At 38.2% G+C, this 23,361-nt stretch overlaps 1 long non-coding RNA gene across 1 annotated transcript in view; it reads right to left on the reverse strand.

Moving 5' to 3' along the window:
• LOC120794153 overlaps nucleotides 1-18,139 on the reverse strand; it is a 31,011-nt gene extending 12,872 nt beyond the window's left edge. Inside the window, exon 1 of the long non-coding RNA XR_005708101.1 lies at nucleotides 17,819-18,139. This is a non-coding gene — a long non-coding RNA (uncharacterized LOC120794153). The remainder of the gene's footprint in view (nucleotides 1-17,818) is intronic.
• Nucleotides 18,140-23,361: the final 5,222 nt, after the last annotated feature.

Raw genomic sequence — 23,361 nt, forward strand, 5'->3', positions numbered from 1 at the left:
AGTATAAAGTGGAAATATACACTCACTGATCACTTTATTAGGAACAACTGTACACCTGGTTATTCATGCATTTATCCAATCAGCTAATCATGTGGCAACTGTGCAATGCATAAAATCATGCAGATACAAGTCAGGAGCTTCAGTTAATGTTCACACAAAACATCAGATTGGGGAAAAAATGTGATCTCAGAGACTTTGACAGTTGCATTATTGTTGGTGCCAGATGGGCTGGTTTGAGTATTTCTAAAACAGCTGATCTCCTGGGATTTTCATACACAACAGTCTCAAGAGTTTTTAGTCAGAATGTTGCAAAAAACAGAAAACATCCACTGAGCAGCAGTTCTGCGGACAGAAACACAGAGGTCAGAAGGGAATCACCGGACCGGTTGGTGCTGACAGAAAGGCTACGATAAATCAGATAACCATAATTTACAGTGTTACTGTGTTGAGCAGAAAATCATGTCAGAATTCACAAAAACTTTAACCTTGAGACGGATGAGCTGCAACAGCAGAAGACCACATTAGGTAACACACCTGTCAGCCAAGAACAGAAATCTAAGGCTGCAGTGGGCACAGGCTCACCAAAACTAGATGGTTGCAGACTGGAAAAATGTAGCTTGGTCTGATGAATCTTGATTTCTGCTGAGGCAGAAGATGGTTAGGTCGGAATTTGGCATCAACAGCATGAATTCATGGACCCTAGGTGCCTTGTGTCAACAGTCCAGGCTGGTGTTGGTGGTGTAATGGTGTGAGGAATGTTTTCTTGGCACACTTTGGGCCACTTAATACCAATCAATGTTTGAATGTCACAGCCTCTCTGAGTACTGTTGCTGATCATGTGCGTCCCTTTATGGCCACAATTTACCATCTTCCAATGGTTACTTCCAGCATAATAATGCACCATGTCACAGAGTAAAAGTCATCTCAAACTGGTTTGATGAACATGACAATGAGTTCAATGTACTTCAGTGGCCTCCCCAGTCATCAGATCTGATTCCAATAGAACACCTGTTCTACTGGATGTGGTAGAACAGGAGATTGGCAGCATGAATGTGCAGCTGACAAATCTGCAGAAATTATGTGATGCAACCATGTCAACAAGGACCAGAATCTCAAAGAAATGTTACCAACATCCTGTTGAATTAGTGCCAAGATGAATTGAGGCTGTAAAGGGCGGCTCTACCCAGTATTAGTATAGTGTCCTTAATAATATTTTGTATGATGTTCTGGTGTACCTACCAAGTAGTGTTCCCAATGAAATGCTTGGTGAGTGTATATATAAACAACTTATCAATGTTCCTAGAATTATAGACGGTGTAAATCATTTTATTTACTTTACAACCAGTAACAATACTGTAATAATGCCTACAAGCTGATGTGTCCCTGGGTACACCCTCAACACGAGGAGAACAGATCTCAGGTTTCCACACTTCTAAATCCCAAAACATATCCTGAAAGAAAAGTGCTCTGTCTTCAAACCATCAGATGTAAGAATGCCTAAGGCAAACAGTGGGACTCCATTTCATCGAGGATTAATCAAGTATGAACACATGTCTGGATGTGACACCTCTGGCCACCAGGTGTTACCCAGCAATTTGGCAGAGCCTATTGGTAAGGACCAGATTAGTTTAAGCACCATATTGTCCAAAATCTTATGACGCTGTACAATGCTCATCAAAACAGCCCCATTATTTCTTAAGTACTGTGAAACACACATTTGGCACAGGTGGATGTGCCACGCAACATAATACGCCACTGTCTTGAAATAGTACCATGATGGCATAGCAAATTAATTGGTGTATTGCTCTCTGGTCGGATAATATTTGTCTTTTGTTTGTCCTCAATCCAGGACAGCACTACACTTCACAGTATTTGCTTTTATTAGGCTTCATGTTGCTGTGTTATGCCACTTGGCATCTGAGTAAAATGTGATAATATGATGCTCTACTGCACTGTGGTGGTGCTGTGTTTTGCATTCTCTGCATTCTTTCTGTTGTATTTCCAATCCCTCCGAATCCCTCTGGCTTTTATAAGCCAAAATTTTTCATTTTGCATGTTAACATGCTTGCACATTAAGTATACCTATTTATAATAATAATTATTATGATAATAATGATGTAAGTAATAGTGATGATAATAATAATAATAATAATAATAATAATGACTGATTCATTGCTCTGCTTTGTTGTCTAATACCTTTGCTTTTCTGAATATAACAGTCTTCTCTAATACTACTACAAATAAAGGTAATTCAGTACAAATACAGGTGCCAGGGTAACACTGGTAGACACTAGCATGGACTTTTCAATTAATAGAATTAAGGTTCAAGTTCAGCGATGAAAATTCAAGCTGGAGTCATGTCCTGCTCCTGCAGCAATGGCTGCAGTCTGACATCTAAAATTGGAAGGAGGCATACAGGCTGTCCATGTCAAAGACAGATGAGCCTGACATCTGCAGTTGAGTAGACATGCTCTGGCCCATGCCTCTGCCTGTCCCCTTATTGCAAGCCTCCTTGACACCTGTCCAAATTAAATGTTTTGCAGCATCTGTGAGGCAGTCTTACTGCAACAGTTCTCACTGTGGTTGGGAGGAGTGCAACTGTCCAAGTTAAAGAAGAGTGGGTAATTCATTACAGTATGTTTTAGTGCAATTTTTCTTTTTCCGTGTTCTGTAAGTTTTCTGAAGATTACGCAAGACCATGCCTATGAAAAGGCTGGATTTCCCAAATTTCTCCTGGGTTGTTCTGATTCCATGAATATAACTTTATTATTAGAGTAACCATACACACAAGCAGGTAATAGTGACAATATACACATTATGATTAAGTCTAATTACTAGACAATACAGTATGTGAATTTCAAGCATGCTGGCGTAATACACTTGTAGCTGATTTTTGTTCCTTCCATCTAATTTGTGATCAGTGGTTTATTTATATATTTGCCTATGTAATAAGCAAATTATGCTGAGCAGGAGAAATCACCTCTAGCATTAACCTGCTTATATTTTAATCAATGACTTAAGTAATTTTATCAGGATGCCAAAGGCAATGAGGTGATGGAGCCAGTTACGGACTAGAATTTGTCCTTTTAAATGCCGAAGAGATCTGGTTGTGTTATTTAGTAGTTCTGTCAGAAAATGCAGTTTTTTTACAAGTCACCCAACCAAGAAGCAGCATTCATCATGCATTTGCAATTAATAGCCTCATTTATCTCAACCAGTGAAATCCTAGTAAAATTAAAGTTTTGACCTAAAGATTTATTTTGATTTTCAATTGTTTGATCAGAGTACACTTTTTTAAATCAGTACAGTACAGTACAGTAGTTCTTAATTACTAATCCTTGTAATCATCATGTAGTAGGGCACATAGAAAAAAAGTCATATTACCAATTCCCTTTCTTATTCCTGTGTTATTCCACTGAGAATAAGACTCAGAGTTTAAATATATCGATCAGAAGATCGATCGGTTGAGAAAAAGGGTTTCTTGAACAGCCTAATAAGCACATTTATACACATACAGTGCATACTTAAATAACCAGTCTGTGTGGTGTGTATGTGCAGTATGTGTTTTTTAATTTATTTTTGGATTATCTCTGGAATCTTGTTCCATATCATACAGTGGCATGGAAAAGTTAGGGCACCCCTGGTCAAAATTTATGTTACTTTGAAAAGTTACGTGAGTAGAAAATGAACTGACTCCAAAAGGTATAAAGTTAAAGGTGAAACCTTCTTTTCAACATTTCAAGCAAGATTACAGATTATTTTCATTTTGTACCGCACAAAAGTTTGGGCCCCTCAAGAGATTTGAGCTCTCAGATAACTTTTACCAAGGACCCAGACCTTAATTAGCTTGTTAGGGCTTTGGCTAGTTCATAATCATCGTTAGAAAAGGCCAAGTGATGCAAATTTCAAGGCTTTATAAATACTCTGACTCCCCAAACCTTGTCCCAACAATCAGCAGCCAGGGGGTCATCTAAGCAGCTCCTTACCACTCTGAAAATTAGAATAATTGATGTCCACAAAGCAGGAGAAGGCTATGAGAAGATAGCAAAGCTTTTTTCAGGTAGCCTTTCCCTCAGTTCGTAAAGTAATTAAGAAATCGCAGTTAACATGGACGGTGGAGGTCAAGTTGAGGTCTGGAAGACAAAGAAAACTTTTAGAGTGAACTGCTCATAGGAATGCTAGAAAGGCACATCAAAACCCCCAGTAGACTGCAAAAGACCTTCAGGGAGATCTAGTAGACTCTGAATTGGTGGTGCACTGTTCTACTGTGCAGCCACACCTGCACAAATATGAACTGCATGGAAGACTCATCAGAAGAAAACCTTTCCGGCTTCCTCACCGCAAAATTCAGCTACAGAAGTTTGCAAAGGATAATCTAAACAAGCCTGATGCATTCGTACAAAAAAGGGTTCAGAATTTCAGGAAGAGAACACCTCTCCAACTGTTAAGCATGGGGGTGGATTGATCATGCTTTGGGCTTGTGTTACAGCCAGTGGCACAGGGAGCATTTCACTGGTAGAAGGAAGAATGGATTCAATTAAATACCAGCAAATTCTCAGAGCAAACTTCACACTGTCTATAAAAAAGCTGATGATGAAAAGAGGATGGCTTCTACAACAGGATAATGATCCGAAACACACCTCCAAATCCACAATGGACTACCTCAAGAGGCGCAAGCTGAAGGTTTTGCCATGGCCCTCATAGTCCCCCTACCTAAACATAATTGAAAATCTGTAAATAGCCCTCAAAAGAGCAGTGCATGCAAGAAAGCCCAAGAATCTCACATAACTTGAAGCCTTTTGCAAGGTAGAATGGGCAAAAATCTCTCAAGCAACAACTGAAGACTTTAAGCTGCAACAAAAATCATTTACAAGCTGTGATACTTGCTAAAGGGGGTGCTACTAAGTACTGATCATGAACTTTTGTTTCAGACCGTTTCCCTTTTTTTTGTTATGTTGAAACTGTAAAAGATGGAAATTAAATATGCCACTCTATAGTAAGATTCATTCATTTCAAAATTGGATTGTGGTCCGTTTTGAAGGTGGGTGGGGATTGTCTGTAGTGCTCTACTGGACTTTTCTCTTACACCTTTGTTGATACTATTAGTAACCTTAAAAAAGGTCAAAAAGTTAAGTATCTATAAAACAACTGAGCTCTTGGAAATATTATTTTGATTAAACTAACTAAATTATCTTGTTTGTTGATTTTGAGGTTATTATAATAATATTGGTCACATGCTAATTGTTGTTGTTCATAACTATAATCAGTCATCATTATAATCTTTATCATTTACACACAAGCACTGCCTTACCATACATGATTTACCCCTTTTGCTATAATAATAATGACCCCATTTTAGTTTTCACTGGTAGTGCTACCTTCACCACCCTCATCCATCATTTTCATCATACTTAACATTAACATAAATACAACTTGTGTATGTAACAACTTGTACTTAAAAACTAGCTTTCAGAAAAAAAGATGATTTGTAAGTCAAACACTGAATTGCCAGATTATTCTTCATTTTTCCTTTTTAATTTTCCTGTAAAAAGTTTACAAGACAAAATAAGGAAGCAACCAATTTGCCAAATGTTAGTACTAATATTAAAACTATTTCTACTACTACTACTACTAGTCAAGTCATCAAATCAAATTATTTTAATATATCCCAATATCACAAATTTGCCTCAAAGGGCTTAACAATCCGTACAGTATACGACACCCTCTGGCCTTAGACCGAAAAAGTCCCAAAAAATCCTTTTTAATTCAAGAAAAATATGGAAGAAACTTCAAGAAGAGCAACTGAGGAGGTATCCCTTTTCCAGTATGGATAGACATGCAACAGATGTCTTTTATGTAGTAAATTTACAGTATGGACAGTAAGGATGTCAAAATTCTAGATTGTAAGTACATGAAATAGCATGCAACTTTCGGGGACCTTTTGTGGGTCAGTTGTTTGCGTTTAAAGCTTTTCATGTTGTTTATTGCCGTATAATCCTGGGTGTCATACGCCATTTTTGTTAGGGTTCGGGTTAGGGTTAAGGGGAGGATTAGGGGTTAATCAGTAGAGAAATTAAGTGATGTGAACATGCAAAATGATTTAGGAAATTGGTGTGTTATTCATACGCCATTTGGTGAGACCAGACTGATTGTACACATATATGAAGACTATGATGCGGGAAGAGGTCGCGCAAATTCCAGGGGCTCCCAAACACACAGGACCCGAACCACACAACCTCCTCTCCACAATGAAGACCTGGAAAGAGGACTACACAAACACACAAGAGGCAAAACCAAGCACACCATTCACATGTCTAGGTGAAGTAAAACAAAAGGAGAGAGAGACAAGGACAACATGAACACAAAGGGAATAGCAAGAGAAAAGGAAGAGGCTATGGCTCCTGGAGGACAAAGATCCACATTCAAAACATCTGGAATGAGGCACCAACAGACAGGGGAGACAGAGAGGTGCCAGGACGTGATGGGGGAGAGTCAGATCAGAAACCACTATCCCACAGGATAGAATCAGGTCAAAGGTGTTACCACTGCATTGAGTAGGCTCACTCACATAGTGGATGAGACCAAAAGTATCACTGAGTGCCAGAAGGGCTTAATTTAGAGGATCACAGACCTTATTCAGATGAATATTAAAATCATCTATCATTACAATCTCATCAGAAAGAGTAACTGAGATAAATTCTCCAAATTCCTTGAGAAATTGTACATAGGGGGCAGGGGTCTATAGAGTAACACAAGGTGGAGGTCGGCGTCTGTTGCCCTGGACGGAGCAATTTATAGCTGAGTTAAAAGTAATGTCAAGTTTGAAGATTAAATTGAAAATAGACTTGTAGATTAAGGCAATGCTCCCACCTTGTTTAGTAGCCAGAGCAACATGGGCATTCGTATACTCAGGTGGGGAAGCTTCATATAATAGTAAGAAAACATTTGGATTAAGCCATGTTTTGCATAAACCAATCATATGCAGATTATGCTGAGGAATCAAGTCATTTATCAGTAAGGTTTTAGTAGACAGTGGTCTGATATTTATTCAAATTCAAATTTGACGGTCGTGGCTGGAGCATCTGTCGCACTGTGCCCATTAAAATACATTTCTAGCGAAAGGAAAAACATGACAGTCATGTTTCATAACTTGCTAACACACAATATATGTACCTTGTGTTTAGAGTGCATGGAGTAATTTAAATTCACCTGGAAGAAAACATGAATGCTTTTCCTTTTTAGTCGGGGGTAGTGGTGCACTTCTTGTGGCCGAAACAAGTCCTACAACGACATTTTTTTCACCTGCCAAAATTTTTTTTTTTCCACCTGTTTGCACAGGAGAAAAAACAGTAACTTATAAAAAAATGAAACTTTTGTTTTTCACCAGGCAAAACCTTTTGTTTTCACCTGTTTTGAAATCATAAACACAGCAGAGAAAACAATTAAATCAGACTTTGAAAATTGATTAACAGAATTTTTTTTTCTCACTTGCCTTGAGGGCTTCCATACATCTGTGTATATTCCAAGGTAAAATAGCATCACTTACTCCAGTAGGATGAAGGCTGCCTGCTTTCAGCAGGTCGGGGCAGCCCCAGAAAGAAGGCCAGTTATCAACAAAACCAAATCCCTGCTCACCTCCGTGACAAGCAAAGGGAAAAGAGACAATTAATTGATGCAGACTCATCTTTCCGGCAAACTCAAACATCCTTGCCAGGCTCTCTTTTGTGATCTCAGTCTGCTTCATCCACATGTTATTGGTGCCAACCTGGATTCCAGTGTTGCTAAAGCTAGTGGTGCAGTGTGCAAATTAAATACAGAGTCTAGCAAAACGTGTAGAATATGGAGTCAGTGGTTACAGAATTGAGTAGCTTTTCACACTCAGTCACGGTGGGACAGAACCTGTCTCCGATACAGGAGGAGAAGAAATTGTTTCCGGATAGTAACGCCCGAAGCCCTGCTAATCATTAGAAGTCCTAAACCAGGGATGGCTGCCAGGAGAGAGAGAAGAAGGCTCCCTGGCAGCCACCGCAGATTAGATCATGGCAGGATCATGAAAATCTTGGTGTTGCTTGTGCCACTTCAGCAAATATTTTTGAGTCTTTGACAGTGACCATCGATGCTCCAGTAAATGTACTGGAAATGCAAGCTCACGAGTCTTTAGTGTTATGTCCAACATGCAAACACATCACACTCTCAGTGGTGATGGTTGCAGCAGGGATTAGCCCTGCCAGCACAGAAAGCATATTGCTGCCAGTTACTTTCCAGAGAAAAAACTGAACAGAGTGTCATTGCCTACTGCTCCTTTCAAGTCATCACAAGCTACAAGCTATAGACAATGAGCTCTTGATTCACACACAGCAAAACAGAAGCAAAAAGGTGGATAAAAACAAGAGAATTGGTACAAAAATTAAAGAAGAAAAAAGAAAATGAAATGAGTGGCCTGCACAAAAAAATAGTGTGGCCTCAAACATGTTACACATCATCTTGAAACCTGCTGAGAAGGGATGCACTTGTGAAGGAGTGATTGAAATTTTGACAAGTAGTTTTTACCCGTTCCACACAGTAAGTTAAGACACAGCGGAAAAATGTACTGCCACGGGTGTCCTCACATGGCTTTGCAGTGGAAGTTTAATGAATGTACAGCAAAGACGTTGCAAAAACATATTCTGCGCAAAAACTACAGAAAGAAGAGGTTACTTCCCCATGATCTCAGGCATTCTCAGAAGGCAAATGTTGGTTGTAACTGTAGCTGGCTGTACCTCACACAATTTAGGAAACGTAGGTCAAATTAGTATTTCTAAGTGAAGTCATGTAACTTTAAGTGCCTACTAATTGAGATCAACTTTTGATTTTTCCTAAATAAGGTTATTTACCTTAGGCTTTCATTCGTGCAACATCGAAAGTCATTAAGTGAAATTAGCTAAATGATAATCAGCCTACTTAATTGAATGGAATTTGGAAGATGGAAGAGCATACTGTCTGTGCTCAGCATGTTAGCATTTGGTGTTATTGAATGCACGGCAGATATTTTCATCTATTATTTTGTATTTACTTTTTACTTTTTACTTGTTATAGACTACAGCATGTTGCATGAAGCAGAGCTGTATTTGAAATTGCTTGGCGCATTGGCCTAGATGATTGTTTATATTGTTAAAGATGCTCAGAGCTCTTTCAGCATGAGGTCAAGCCGGTCAAGCAGAGTAGAGGTTACGTAGGATTGTTCACATCTCTAAGCTGCGAAAACATCTATATCACAATAGACACAAATGTTAGACCAATTTCATTACCAATATTTATTGAAAGCACTCTTACACGCACACACCCGCAGTAAAGAATAAGTTTATTTTTACCTCCTGCAACCAGAGTTCCAAGAGACATCAGCAAATGAAAATGTACGCCTGCCATAAGAGTTTTTTACATCACTATAATTTTACTTATTCTTTGACACAACAAGGATGTTAATGTTAGAAGTCAAAGTCAAAAAGCCCTAAATATTTACCAAGCACACAGCCACATGAAGCCAGTGGTAATTACATTTTACTATTTTGAAAATTGGCTGTCATTCATTTACTCAAGCTGCTATTCATTGCTGATCAGCTACAACTCAACACGTAATCAATACTTCTCTCATTTTCCCTATCAATACCACATTTAGGTCGAGTTTCAGCATTGAATTCTAAGAAAAATCCTACTCACTCAGTGCACTATCACAGATCTTTCCCTTTTTAGCTGAGAAAGTTCAGCTTCAATTAAGCCTCTTGTGTTTGATTCTTTGCATTATATTTAACTGCTTGAGCTTTAAATGATTGCTTGAATACCAGGTTGTGTGTGTGTGTGTGTGTGTGTGTGTGTAACTGTGAATATGGGTTTATGTATGTGAAATTAAATGTTCCTTCTGTCAGTTACTAGTTCATTTAAGCTTTCAGGCGGGGGTAGAGTTGACTGTGGGTGTGTATGCAGGGGTGGGGGGGTGGGGTAGTTGATAGCAAAGGCTGAGTGGACTCCCAGAATGGCTATGGTCTGATAGGGACCAAATCTAACTATGGGCCAATCCTGTTGCTATAGGGCTTAATGTCACTCCTGCATTTGGAGACCGAAGAAAATCCCAGGAATGATTATGAAAAACGAGATTGGTTTTCACTGTGTTTAGCACATTTCCAGTCCCCAGGCAGAAGCACGAGATTCATAGAGAAAGTGGTCTGTCTGTCACTTTAGCAGCATGGTGTTACATTGTCAAGGAAATGACGGAAATTTCTGTGCTACTGTATGTGCATATACATACAGACATATATAATATCCTGCATGCGGGACACACAGACACAACAAACACCATGAAAAAGCCAACTTTACAGATGAGAAACCACTCTAGTGCAGAGCAACACCTCAAAGCAACATTTCTGTCTTTGTTCCTGAGTGATATTAATGCCCTTGACCAAGGACAACTTGTCTGGATTGCATTTGTCAGGTCACGCTGCAGTTCACTAAAAGATATATACAGTATGTGACATTTAGCCAAATTAACACATTCTTTGTCATTTTTCTTAAAGTTCCAGGGTAAAACTACTTCTGCTCTCTAATACACCATCCAAGAGACTGTAGGCCTCAATGAAAACTAAACAACTAATTCATAAAAAAACTCCCTTTATGTACTGTTTCTACAGAGTTAGTATTCTGGAACACAATTCAACAGAACTTAATAACTTAATCTACAAAGTATAAACAAACTGTCTTATTTATGACTAATAGGGGGACATGCACATTTTTCCACAAGTGGGTATGGCAGACATTTTAAAATATTTAAAGAACAACAAAGTTTGGCAGTCATATCTTAAAACCTGAAGCTCTGATATATCAAAAGGCATCTTGATCTTCTCATTAAAAACTTGAATCTTTGTGATGATTAGCACATCTATGACTCTGTGGATAGAAAATGTCAGCCCTTAAAGACATTGAGTGCAGTAAGTCTCTCCTGGCAGGCCTATTACTTTGCGAGATTATTGTCATGTTAAGATTTCACTTGAAACCTTGCTTTAGGCAAAGTGATTGTAATACACTGTGACATTTTGGATTACAGATCAAAGATCATATCCTCAAATCGCAAGCAGTTAGCTAGAATATCTAATATCTGTACATTATCTTAATCTGCAGATCAAGCGTGAAAAATATTATACTTGGTTATTAGAAATTGTTTTCTGTTTTATAGAAATATAAAAAAATTACAGGTTTTCATTGTCATCACATTACCCTACAGTTGTGATAACTCGTTATACTGTTTGCTTTGAAAACTTTTTAAATTTTAACAAATACGTTAAAAACTATTATAAGGAGGAAACCCAGAAAAAAAGCTCATATCATAAAAATAGCTAGACACACACACACACACACACACACACACACACACACACACACACACACACACACACACACACACACACACACACACACTCACAAACACTTGTTAACACACATACACACACACACACACACACACACACATGACAAACAGTCATACTGTGTCAGTGCACCTTTTTCGCTCAATGAAATTCAATTATGAAAAGAAATGTTGAATCATCGCAATTTACTGAATGGAAATAAAATGAGATGCAAATAAGTGTGGTACTATGCATTTGAGTCATTTTGTCACACCATAATGGTATAATGTTGATAAGAGAAGTGAGGCCAAAATAAATTCATTCTGGGTAACAGAAATAGAGAGAAAGACTGAGAAATAGGAAAAAGCTCAAGTGTAATACAAGGAAGCAAATGTACATATTGTAACATAATATGAATAGATGTGGAGGGTGACTAAAACAGCTTGTTAATAAAAGAAATTATGCATTCCATTTGAGATTTGCTTGTTATGTGTTGATTTTTATGTGTAATGCTTCTTTAATTTAAACATACTGAGGCCTTTTTTTTTATTTTCAACCAAACATTAGGTTATTATGCTTTCATCCAGACATCTACTCAGAAGAAATAATCTTTCTTTGGATAACGTGACAGCCCAATAGTAGGCTTAAATGTACCATTAAGACCAGGTCTGTGGTTTTTGGAAATGTCTGCCTGCCAGCCTGTCTGCCTCCCATTTCAACATGGCACAATTTGAACTGTGACCGTTCATACTGCTCTGTTTCACCCTGATCACCGTCACTGCCAAGATGTCAGAATCTTGTTAGCCAGTGAAAAGCCACCAAATCTTAGCCCTGATGCCTACAGCTTTGCCTCTGAGAGACAAAATGTTCTATGGTGTGTGTCTGTCTATAGCATCTGTCAGTGCCAGTGGTGGTGCCAAAGACTTATCTCTTGTTAGCTACACAGACATTTGCATATGTCCTTGCAGTTGTTTGGCAAGCGCTCATAATGACAAGATGGGGCCAAGAAGACTTGTAAGAATGCTAAGATACATTTATGACAGATCGTGTCCATCTGCATCTGATTTGGTCTCATTTTGTGGTTCGGTTGATGCTGTTAAACTTGGAAATGGGCCAGGTAGCACTTATGCTGCTTAGGAATTGTTGTCGTTATTGTGACCATGAGTGATTATTAAGTCCATGAGTGCCATTCGTTACTTGAGCTGCCTGAGGTAGTTTGATTAAGAGTCGATAATTGGTCTATGTCTCAAAAGGGTTGTGAACAGGCCGGTATTTGAGACCCATTTGGATTGTGAACTTTGACTTTATGGGAACCTCCCATGCTGACGATTAATTCCTCATTAATCCACAAGGACCTTATTACATCTTTCAAAAACAAAATATCAAGTGCAGTTTGAAACAAGTACATGGATTTAATACAAGTAAACAATACAAGTAAAACAGGCTATAGGTATGATCATTACTAAGAATGGGGGAGAAGATCTGGGACACTATAATTGACACTTCTTTTATTTTCTTTTTCCCCCCCTAAAAGTAGTGTGACGCTAATTAAAAAACAATCTGTGATTGAACTGGCGCCAGTACCATACGTATTTAAGTCCTTTACACTCTGACTTCCAATCAAGTGCTGCACTTTAAACTGAGCCTCTGAACAGCATGAACCAATATTTTCTCTCCTCATATCACACCTTAATACCATATCAGAGTAATAAAACATCCCAGCATCACAGCATTAGGTCAAATGCCAATGAGATATCCCTTCAAATGTCTCTTTAAAAATGCAAAATAAATCATGGGTTACCCAGTTACAAATGTGCAGCCCTTAATGCAAATTGCAGCCATAGCGCTGTTTGATTGAATTAGCCTGTAAAACCATTCGGAAGTGGTCAGGAATGCATGTTACTCCAGAAAAGTGATTAATATTTACATCCTGTAGCCTAAACCTTAAAATGAAATTTGAGCAACATAGGACTGAAGATTGAAGACTGACAGGTTGAAACAATGGGATTAGCATATTGACTTTCGCTCGATTTTTTCTGCCCTTCTACACCTAACTTTATGTTCTAAACTTTGGGATTGTGGAATTCAAATTAGAACGATGTGAGTCTAAAATATAATGGTATTAGCCTTTTAAAAAAAGTAATTCTTTGTACATGAAAGCTGCACTTCAGTTGTTGAAATCCTCAAATTCGTAGACATAAGTTTCCCTAAAGCATCATGTGTGTTTTTGCAAATTGAGCCTGCAGATGAAATGCATTATGAGCAGTGAAGCAGCAGTAAAGCCTGAGCAGAAGAATGAGCAGTGCATTGACAACATAAATAGACTGCCTTATTGCAAAGGGTGCATTATATACATTAATTGAGTATGTAACAGATTATAACACAAACTGCGTGCTTGAAGGTCCTGACTTGTCTCTCGGTGACGCTGAGACACATTATAGGAGACACTTTAGAGAGTTAATCTCACTGTGGGAAAAGAAAGAACTGACAGTTTACTGACATGAATAACAAAACTTCTTTTCAATCTTGTGATTCTACAATAAAGTCATTTATTTCCATGGAAAATCAACTTGACAGATAAAATGCATCAGGACAGTGTGTTGTGTGCACTTGGCTCACTCCATGGCTCAAATCACATGAGCATTGGGGGAATCGTTCAGTGAGGGACATCCAGTTCTTTCAGCCGGCTCCTTGGTAGCTTGGAAAGAATTATGCAGACAAATCCCTTCAACTAACTTGAAGTGGGAAATTAATTATTCTCATCTGGTTTTAGCAACTTTTGTCATCAGTGTGACATAAAGCCAACAGACGAAAGAAGGGGAACTGTATATAACTTTTAAAAGAGGGAGAGTGCTGCCACTTGCATTGAGAATGCTTGTTACTTCTCTATATAGAAATGTAATTGTTCAAGGATTACAGATTATAAAAGAAAAATGCAATTTAGCTATGTAGCTCAGAAGAAAAAAAATTAGTAAGATTAATACGTTATGCACAGAAATTACTGTAGCCAACCAATTCTCACATAGAAATAAGGAAATTCATAAGAAATGAACCTGCAATGTAAATTCTGTTTTTGCTTGACTCATCTGGAGAGGTCAGATTGCAAGGTCCAGTGCCTTTGCAGGCAATCTGCTGTATTGTTTATCATACCAGTGTGAAGCAGACAGCTCAGTGTGAAGAAAGCTTGCGTGCATATATGTCTGTCTTTTCGTTGGTGATTAAAAGAAGGTAACTGTAGGCTCTGGGGCTCATCTTGTTACTGAGCAGCCTCAAAGGTAATACTACCACCATCTTTTATTTAACGTAGAGATCCTGTGTTCCTTAAACAGCCTTTTACTCATTTCATGTTGCAAGCCTGGAGTGATGCTTTCCAGCTGGCAAGGCCATATTCCAAATGTGGACGATGGCCATTTGCACTCAGTGGGAATAAAGATTCAATCATTTGCTTTGGAGAAGTGAAAGGTGTCCATGGCCTCCACCAGTGCCGTCTAGAAAGCTACTCTGCCAACGCAAAGCCAGTTATGTCTGACAAGTCCCAGGAGTGCAAATTTGTGTATACACTTTTAAGCTCCTACATATTAAACCGATGTACACACACACTCTGGCCACAGCTCGAGCTAAAAGCTCTAGCACTAACCTTACTTAGTAAGCTGTGTTACACCAAACATACAATATTTTATTTTTTACTTTTCAAATAAGCAAGTCTTACGATATAGAAAATATTCAGCACTCTGTAGATATCAAGCCTGTGTGAACATTGAATCATTTTGCCTGTTCCCTTCAATGCTAGAAAAGTCCTCTTTAGTCAGATTAGCGTGTGAGCATGTTGGCTCACTAAATAAACATGAGTCAAGATACTGTGAGTATGTTGATTCAAGGGAATGTTTTACACCAGTATCTTGTTTTGAGAGAAAAGTTTTATATTGTACCCTGCCCGTGAAAACACAAGCCTTAGATGCAGCCTTCTCTCAACTGAGCAGTAAACTCAGGAAACAACCTTCCCTCAGGAGACAGCCTTCCCCCTATTGTACCTGTCTTTGAAGTGTACGGCATGCTGCCTTCAGTGACCATGGGACAAGTTACCTAACAGCAGGGGTCCACTGCTCTGCACCTCTGCATGCACTCCTCCTGCACCTCTGCATACTACACTTGCTCAGTCATTGTCTTTCACTGACTCTGAGGAGCCTGCTGGGGCTCACTCTGATGCAGGAATGTCGCCTGTAAACCCTGCAAACAATCTTGCCGTATACAATCGCATAGGTCCCATCATCATCTAGTAATTTCAGTGGATGCTATGACATATTGCGGTGATTCACTGTTTGTTCATACTGCATGTCAATCATGTCCTGTATGTGAGCAACATGTTGAAACACAACACAGTACATCATCATCATAACTGAGGTGCCATTCTGCATCCTGTCTGTTTTTTTTACATGCGTTCTGCTGCATCTGCCTCTTCACATTTGATGTGTCTCTTTTCAAAAGTTTTTCAAAAGTCTTACTGAAGAATGCTGCTTCAGGATCACACATGTGAATACAAGTGTTTTGTCTTCTGCTTTCTACTGATGGCAAAAATATTTTGTTTTTGTTGCGTCTGCAAAGCTAGCAAGTGGGAGATGGGGAAATGGTAGCAGGTTAAGAAGGAGAGACTGCTTTTGCTCTGCAAGGCCCATGAGAGAGTGTGAGAGAGCTTAGGAAAGTTACGGTGTGTTTTCTTTTCTTTCCTTTTACTTTATTTTTTATTTGTAGCACTCTGAACTAAGTTGGTGTATGGGGAAGGCTTTTACGGCCGAGTGGCCAGCAGGTATGTTGGATTTACCAGCCAATCACACAATTTACCAGCTGATGCATGGTGATCAATTAACGCTAATAAACAATAAGCTATCATTCAAGTGTATCGTATGTTACTGGTATGGCCTGTTAAGGATGAGACGCACTATTTTACATTATTTCCTCAATAGGAAAAATGGTATTATAATATTCTCTTTAAATTCACAATATGCGCAGAGTAGTTGCAGTTGTTTGATACACTGTTAGGAAACAAAAAAGGTTATATGTAAAGATTAAATTAGATAGATATTTAAATAGATCTGTTTGTGTGTGTAGACAGTCATGTACAGTTTCCTAATGTAAGACTGCTGGCATGTTAAAAGTCTTTGGGGGAAAATGCAACTTGGAACGCAGATGAAAATTTATTCATTGACCTATTGTAGTACCCTAATTTCACACTTGTCACATTATGGTGGGTTCCTTTCTATGTCTTTATAGCTTGTCGAGAAATCTGATATACGGTACACCTACTCAATGAGCACCAAAACAATAAAATCAAAATACAATGGGAAAACAAACGGAAAAGAAAGTAGAAGGAAGTGTTGGAAGTTCAAAGAAAGATGGTATTATTATCTCTGCTTTGATATCCTGGTGTGAATTTGCCAGAGACATTTGTCTGAAGTAATAGCTTTGTCGGTTATGTCATTGACTCACCATGGGAGACAGTCAAGGAGGGATTACATTTTTGGGCACTCTATCATTACAATTCGAGAACTGCTGACTTGGATATTAGCTCGCAATAGGGAACAACGCTTCCAAACCCTCCCACAGAGCATACTGTGAATGTGTCTCAAAAAAGGGAATGAGATATAAATGAAACCAAACAATTATTTGGGCTTTACATTAAAAAACATGTTGGAATGTCAAGGTTTCAGACAAGAGAGACTTGTTTAGTTCCTTTCTCCCTCCAAGATGCTTTGAGTGATTCATCCCCCTGTTGAGCCATGGTACTCCAGCATGAGTCTCATTTTGAAAGGCACTTTGTGCATCTTCTCTTATCTAAACCAACTGGATCCGTTGTGACTCTAAAAGAAAGTAAATTTCTTGTTTATTTGTCTGAAAAAGTTTATCAAAGATGTGATTCATGAACCCACATGGAGGTCAAATAGTATTTTGAAACACTCAGTAATAATTGCAGTAACCCTTGCCACAGAGGGCAGAATACAGGAATGCTGTGTGCTTCAGTGTTGCTTCTTCTGCCCCATTTTTAGGCTCTACTTTGATATTTAAGCCCCGATTTTATTCTCTTTATATATGCTCCCAATGGGCTCTATTAAAACAACAACAAACTGAAAAAATCCATATATCCATCTCCTACCGACCACACGCAACTGCACTCTCTACTGAAACTGAATGATCCATGTTGCTTTAAGTCCTTACTCTTGAGGATGTGAAATGCTGAGCATTTGCGAAAAGCATTCTGAATCTACACAATATCTTATTTTGATTATTGTAATTCTCTGTATGTAGGAGTCAGACATACTCCTCATTCAGAAGAGAGAACACTCATCTTCTATGCTGATCTCCCTTCACTGGCTACTAAACCCAGAATTGTTTTTAAGATTCTTTTATTTCTCCCCAGTTTATATCACCGGATTTCTTAGCATCTATCTTACCTTTGGGGTCCTCGCATTTAGTGGACAGAATCACTCCTCTCTGTTGTTTGCTTCAATCAAAATCCAAAGGGGATCCAGCAGTTTAAATTGTTGCCCCCACACCTCAGAGCAGTTGACCTTTCACTTTCACATCTTCCCCTTCTATTGGTATTTTTAACTCCTTTCCTAAAGGAAAAGTTGGGCATTCTAGGAAATATGCTTATTCTCTCGCTGGTGGAGAGTTAGATGAGACGCTCCCGCTGTGGCTTCCAGCCAAGAAATGGTCTGGAACATAGCCCCCCACAAAAGAGCAAATTGTTTTTACCCTTTGGTTTCTGTACAGATTAAAAAAAAAAAAAAAAAGAGATCACAATAATTAGTGGAGCTTAAGAGGCTTTTGTCTTTCTTTTTTTGTTACCTTCAGACAGAGCCAGGCTAGCTGTTTCTCCCTGTTTCTAGTCTTTGTGCTAAGCTAAGTTAACTGGCTGCTGGCTCCAACTTCTCTGAGGAAGAACTCTGAAGAACAGTTGTTGTTTTTTAATGCCAAACAGTGAAACGCTGCACAGTCCTGTGGCCAAAGGACAAAGTACAAATTGATAAATAATACAAGAGGGCATAAGTGCAGTCAGTCCTCATTTCTGAGTGTTTTTAATCACCAGTCTTTCCTTTTTAGCACACTTACCTGATTAGTCTGTTTTTCTGTCACTGCGTTCAGTGTTGATTTGTTTGCTTTTTTTGTAGATATTTCGCCTTGTCTGTTTAGCAATAATGGCTATCACCCCCAATGCTTATAACCCAGTTCTTCTTTTATTTATTCCAGACAAGCCACTGCTGCGTTATATGTTAATGTTAATGCGTCACTAACAACTACCTGCTGTTAGGTGTTTAGAACTGCAAAAGCTTTGTTGAGTAAGGGAATGGATCGCTTTTGTGTGATATCAGTTGGAAAAGGAACATACCAAATGCGTGTTTATCAGAAAATGTTTTTTATAATTATTAACTTGTATAAAATGTATTTTCTTATTTGTAACTCAGTAGCAAAAATTATTAATAATATTAAAATCTTTGTGATACTTAAGCGAACAATAAAAATGGTATTACATCATTTCTACATCCTTGGCTAAAAAAAAATGTTGCTAGAGACATAGGTTTTTTTTTTTTTTGGTTCTTGTTTTATTTATTTGTCTTTGCTGGATAACTGAGGCAGCCAACCCAGGCTACTGATTGTCTCCTGAATGACACTGCAGCGTCAGAAGTAGCAGGAACTCATGGCCCTTTTCCTTAGCTTTGCCTTTGGAAGTGAGTGACACTCTTAAAGATTTAACTTGGGGGTTGTAGAGGGAGTGTCAGTAACATAACAGCATCTTTGAGTTTCCATGAAGAGAGAAATATTTTCCAAAGAATTTTACCCTGGTCTCCCCTGGTTCCTACAAAGAGTGTTTCCTATATACTTTCTATATTGTTTCCCTGTCTCATGGAGAGAGGAGTGTGAGTTCACAGCTGTTGTGGCAGAGGATATTGGACTGACTGTTGAGTGTATGCCCCAATGCATCAAAGATGTTGCAAATTGCCACTGATGACTTGGTTTTCAACAACAATGTTTACTTTAAGGCAGAAAGGAAGAAGAGAAAAAAGAGACACTCCTTGAATGAGCATGAATCTCTCCTGGTTGAATCATCAGTACAAAAGATGAACGACTATGTTAGGAGATATTTAATTCTTTGATAAGAAATCAAAGGTATAGGCCTTGCTACAAAAAATTGTAAGATGAGAAGTTAACTACAACTTCCAAGGTGAATTTTGAAAAGAAACATCCACTCACTGAGCTTAAAGGGTTTTTTTTTTTTTTACACGCACCTCTTATGGTAGGTGCAAGCTAAAGATTAAGCTGTTGAGAAAAACTGATTATAATTTCTCCACCTTTAATGAATTCACTTTAAGATTCTAGGGCAATTCTGGATGAATTCAGTAAACTATGGTGGCGGGGTTTGTTCACAACTGCCACAATGAAGCATTTTCATCTCACTACTGTTCTGATTCACACCTCTGACTCTACTCAATTCTATCGCAATGCAGGCCAAAGTTCATGTGTGTTATAGTATTTGCAGCCAACTACCAAGGCAAACAAATGAAAAAAACCCCATGATTTTTCAGACAAAACTTTCAAATAATTCAAACTGATGGCCATAACATAAACCTACATTTTACATTTTTTTAACATCTTACATTTTTCGATACTCTGGTGTTTCTATGTTAAGTAACAGTGAGAATATCATTAATAAGAAACTTAATTCAGAGTGAAGAAAAATAATCCCAGAATCAGCGGCTCTTCCGAGTTTCTAACTCTACAAGAAGAGTTGTTGTAAAGCAGGTGAAACTTCACCCCTGTGCCATGAAACCCATGTATTACATTAAAATAGGTGCCATAGAAAGGTCTCCCTGCTGCATCCCTGCTGCTTCTGCTGTGAACTAGACCTATGTAACTACAACAGCATTAGAGCTTCCCTATAAGGATCTGTCTCTATAGGGTGAATCTTGCCACAGAATTTATTTGCTGATAGTTTTACATGTGCAAGTTTATCTGATTACGTGTGTCGGCAGCGGGGATATTCATTGTGTTAAGTAATGTCTACAGCCAGTTCGCTTTGCTATCAGACTTCAGGTTATTGCTGAAGCAACATGTGAGTGTGTGTACTACTGACAGCTACTAGCGGTGACATCCAGGATATATTAGAGTCTGTCTCATGTAACATTAGCCCCCTGCATGCAGAAAGATGAATAAGGAATCTAAATCAAGAACGAGAACGAATCAATAAGGAATCTAATTCAACCGCAGCAGCAGTGAGGGACAAAGTAATGCACTGTAGTTTGCGGTCGATGATAGATGTTGCTTATAACCTAAACTTGAATTATGTCAATTGAGGACAAAGTAGGTCGAGCAGACAGTGAATGCTGTGGCTATTCATCACCAAGAGGCAGCTCTAGGGATGTAGCATAGTAGTAGCCCAAATTTACATCAGCCATCTGTTGAGCTATAAATGGATACTGTTTATGATACTGTTTGTAGTATGTGTGCACACACACGCAGAATGTCAGCATCCATTTTTTTTTTTCTAAATAGCTTATGGAGGGTTCTAAGTATTTGTGAAAATGATTGTAAGATTGTATTTAATAACTCTATATTAACCTCAGTAACTTATTTCATAATTAATGTTGATAGCACAGTGTGATGTATGGGAAGTGTAACTGTCCAGTTTCAGTTAGTCTTTCTCTATTCAGCTGGCAATAGATTTTCTTGTTTCATTCCTAATTAATCTTGCTAAATTTACAAAAAGATATTGAACGCTACATTGTGTTAGTGTTTTTGTTTTTTGTACTTGAGTCCAATTACACAACAATACAGGGATCGTTCAAATTACTGTACCTGTTAAAGAGCTTGCTTGGGCCCCACACCAACCTGTGAGCCATGTCTTATGTGCAATCCACAAATCATATACTGGGAGGGTTGTCTTTTCTTCATATGAAGTGTGAATCTAAACATAACATGGCATTAATAAAAAAAGACCAGCAATAAATACCCAAAATGCTACCTATTACTTAAATTCATATTCTGTGTATTTATAAATACATATATTTTGTCTTAGCTTCTTAATTTGGTACTTGGCCACAGGTGCAGCATAACATTGCAAGTCAACCATAGCTTAAAAGTTTTTCTTCAAGTATAAGCCACTATTTTATTCATGAGAATGTTCTGAAAAGCTATCTATAATGAATGCTGAAGCCACGGCCTTTTTGCTATGAGGTTTGACATGAAAGAAGGCTACCTCTAAACCAATGTAAGATTGATATAAAAAGACATCTGGAGTGCCTTCAAAGAAAACCTTGCATCCTATTTATTACATCTGTGCACACAGATTTACTTCCAACCTTGACTTCAAAGTTTACAGATTAACATTTGAGAGCACCTGGTAGGTTCAGACTTGTTCCTCTGAATTGTTTCATATTTGTAAAGTAAGTTGAGATTCATAATACATAGAGTTAGGTCACTTTTTTTTATTGTCAGTTTTACCACCGGTACATAATGAATGTTTCAAATAAAATGTAAATTCCTAAATGATCTTATTTCTTCGAGCACTATAATCACAATTCATAGTCAGAATTTGAAACTTAATAGGCAATTTGCTATTTCTCACGTGAATCATATCATTCTCCTGATAGTTCATGTGTTCATCTAACAGTAATCTAATGATGATGTTTCGAGGCTGAAACACACGTTATAGATTTGTCAGAGTTTGACAAAGCTTTAGCTATAGCTTCCTGCCTTTCAAATGTCACAGTTATAAATTGGAGATAAATAGATAGATATATTGATAGATAGATTTATTTTGCACATCTTTTTATGCTATTCCTTAATTTCTTATTACTTTAATTTTACAAACCATCGTAAACATATGCATGAAAAGTCAGGGAATCAGCAAAGTCATTAGGATCCATCCTCTGGTAAGCATGAATATCTGAACCAGATTTCCTTGCAATCCATCCAATAGGTGTTGAGATATTTCAGTCTGGTGGTTGACCAAACGACAGATCGACATTGCCATCCCTAGAGTCAGTCTAAAAATTCTGAGCTCAAGCTCAAAGCACTCAGTCACATGGCATCTTATGGCATTTATTTGCAGATGGAGTTTGCTCAGTTGCAATGGATAGGGTTCAGTTGTTATCAAGGTGAGCTACGTATGGAACTTTGATCACATGTCAGGTGGTCCCCTGGTGCGGGCCAGTGCAAAAAAGTCGAACACACACTGCTTTGGCATTTTTAGCCATTTTTGCTGGTTTACCATCATAAAACTCGAGGCCCTTGAGTACTAGACAAATAATTTTATCTGCAGATGGTGAAATGGGACTTAGTTACTACCTTTTGAATCCGATTGTCACATTAATTAGTGTGAACTCCGAGAGGGTTTATGATCGACTGTGATCGTGATCAGAGAACCACTGAGACGTTATACATTTTAAACTGTAAATCTCCAAGGGCAGATGAATTTGTTTTCAACACATTTTACAGTATGTTGATTATGTGGTCCTGTTTTTCTCTGCCTTCACTGTTTTTACAAGTAATTTACTATCTTTGAATAACAGAATACATTCTTACTGTGTAAAAAACACAACAAAAAAGAAATTTCTTTTTAATGAAGCAAAATTTTACTCGTTACACTAGGCTCCTCTGTCACTCTTTCCACAACTGTTTAAAAAGTAAAGCTCATTAAAATTTGTGTTAGGCTAAATTTATGCAAGTGTTTTATTTATCACCTCCTCCAGCCAGAATGGGAAATAATGAAGCTGAAATGTGGCATGCCACATTATAAAGACCACTTCTTGCTGGGATAGGTGTTATGTTCAATAAAAATAACAGAAACAAACACAGAACACTTGTCAACTCTTTGTCTACCCCTTCTGTTGATGTTTGATACAGAAAATCAATCAGACGCAGGTCCTCAATATGGTTGACTTTCATTGTGCCTGCCCCGAGTTCTGGGCAAGGGCAGGTATTTCAGGAGAGTCAT

Source organism: Xiphias gladius, chromosome 1 (assembly GCF_016859285.1).
Source record: "Xiphias gladius isolate SHS-SW01 ecotype Sanya breed wild chromosome 1, ASM1685928v1, whole genome shotgun sequence".
In the NCBI taxonomy this organism is placed as follows: domain Eukaryota; kingdom Metazoa; phylum Chordata; class Actinopteri; order Istiophoriformes; family Xiphiidae; genus Xiphias; species Xiphias gladius.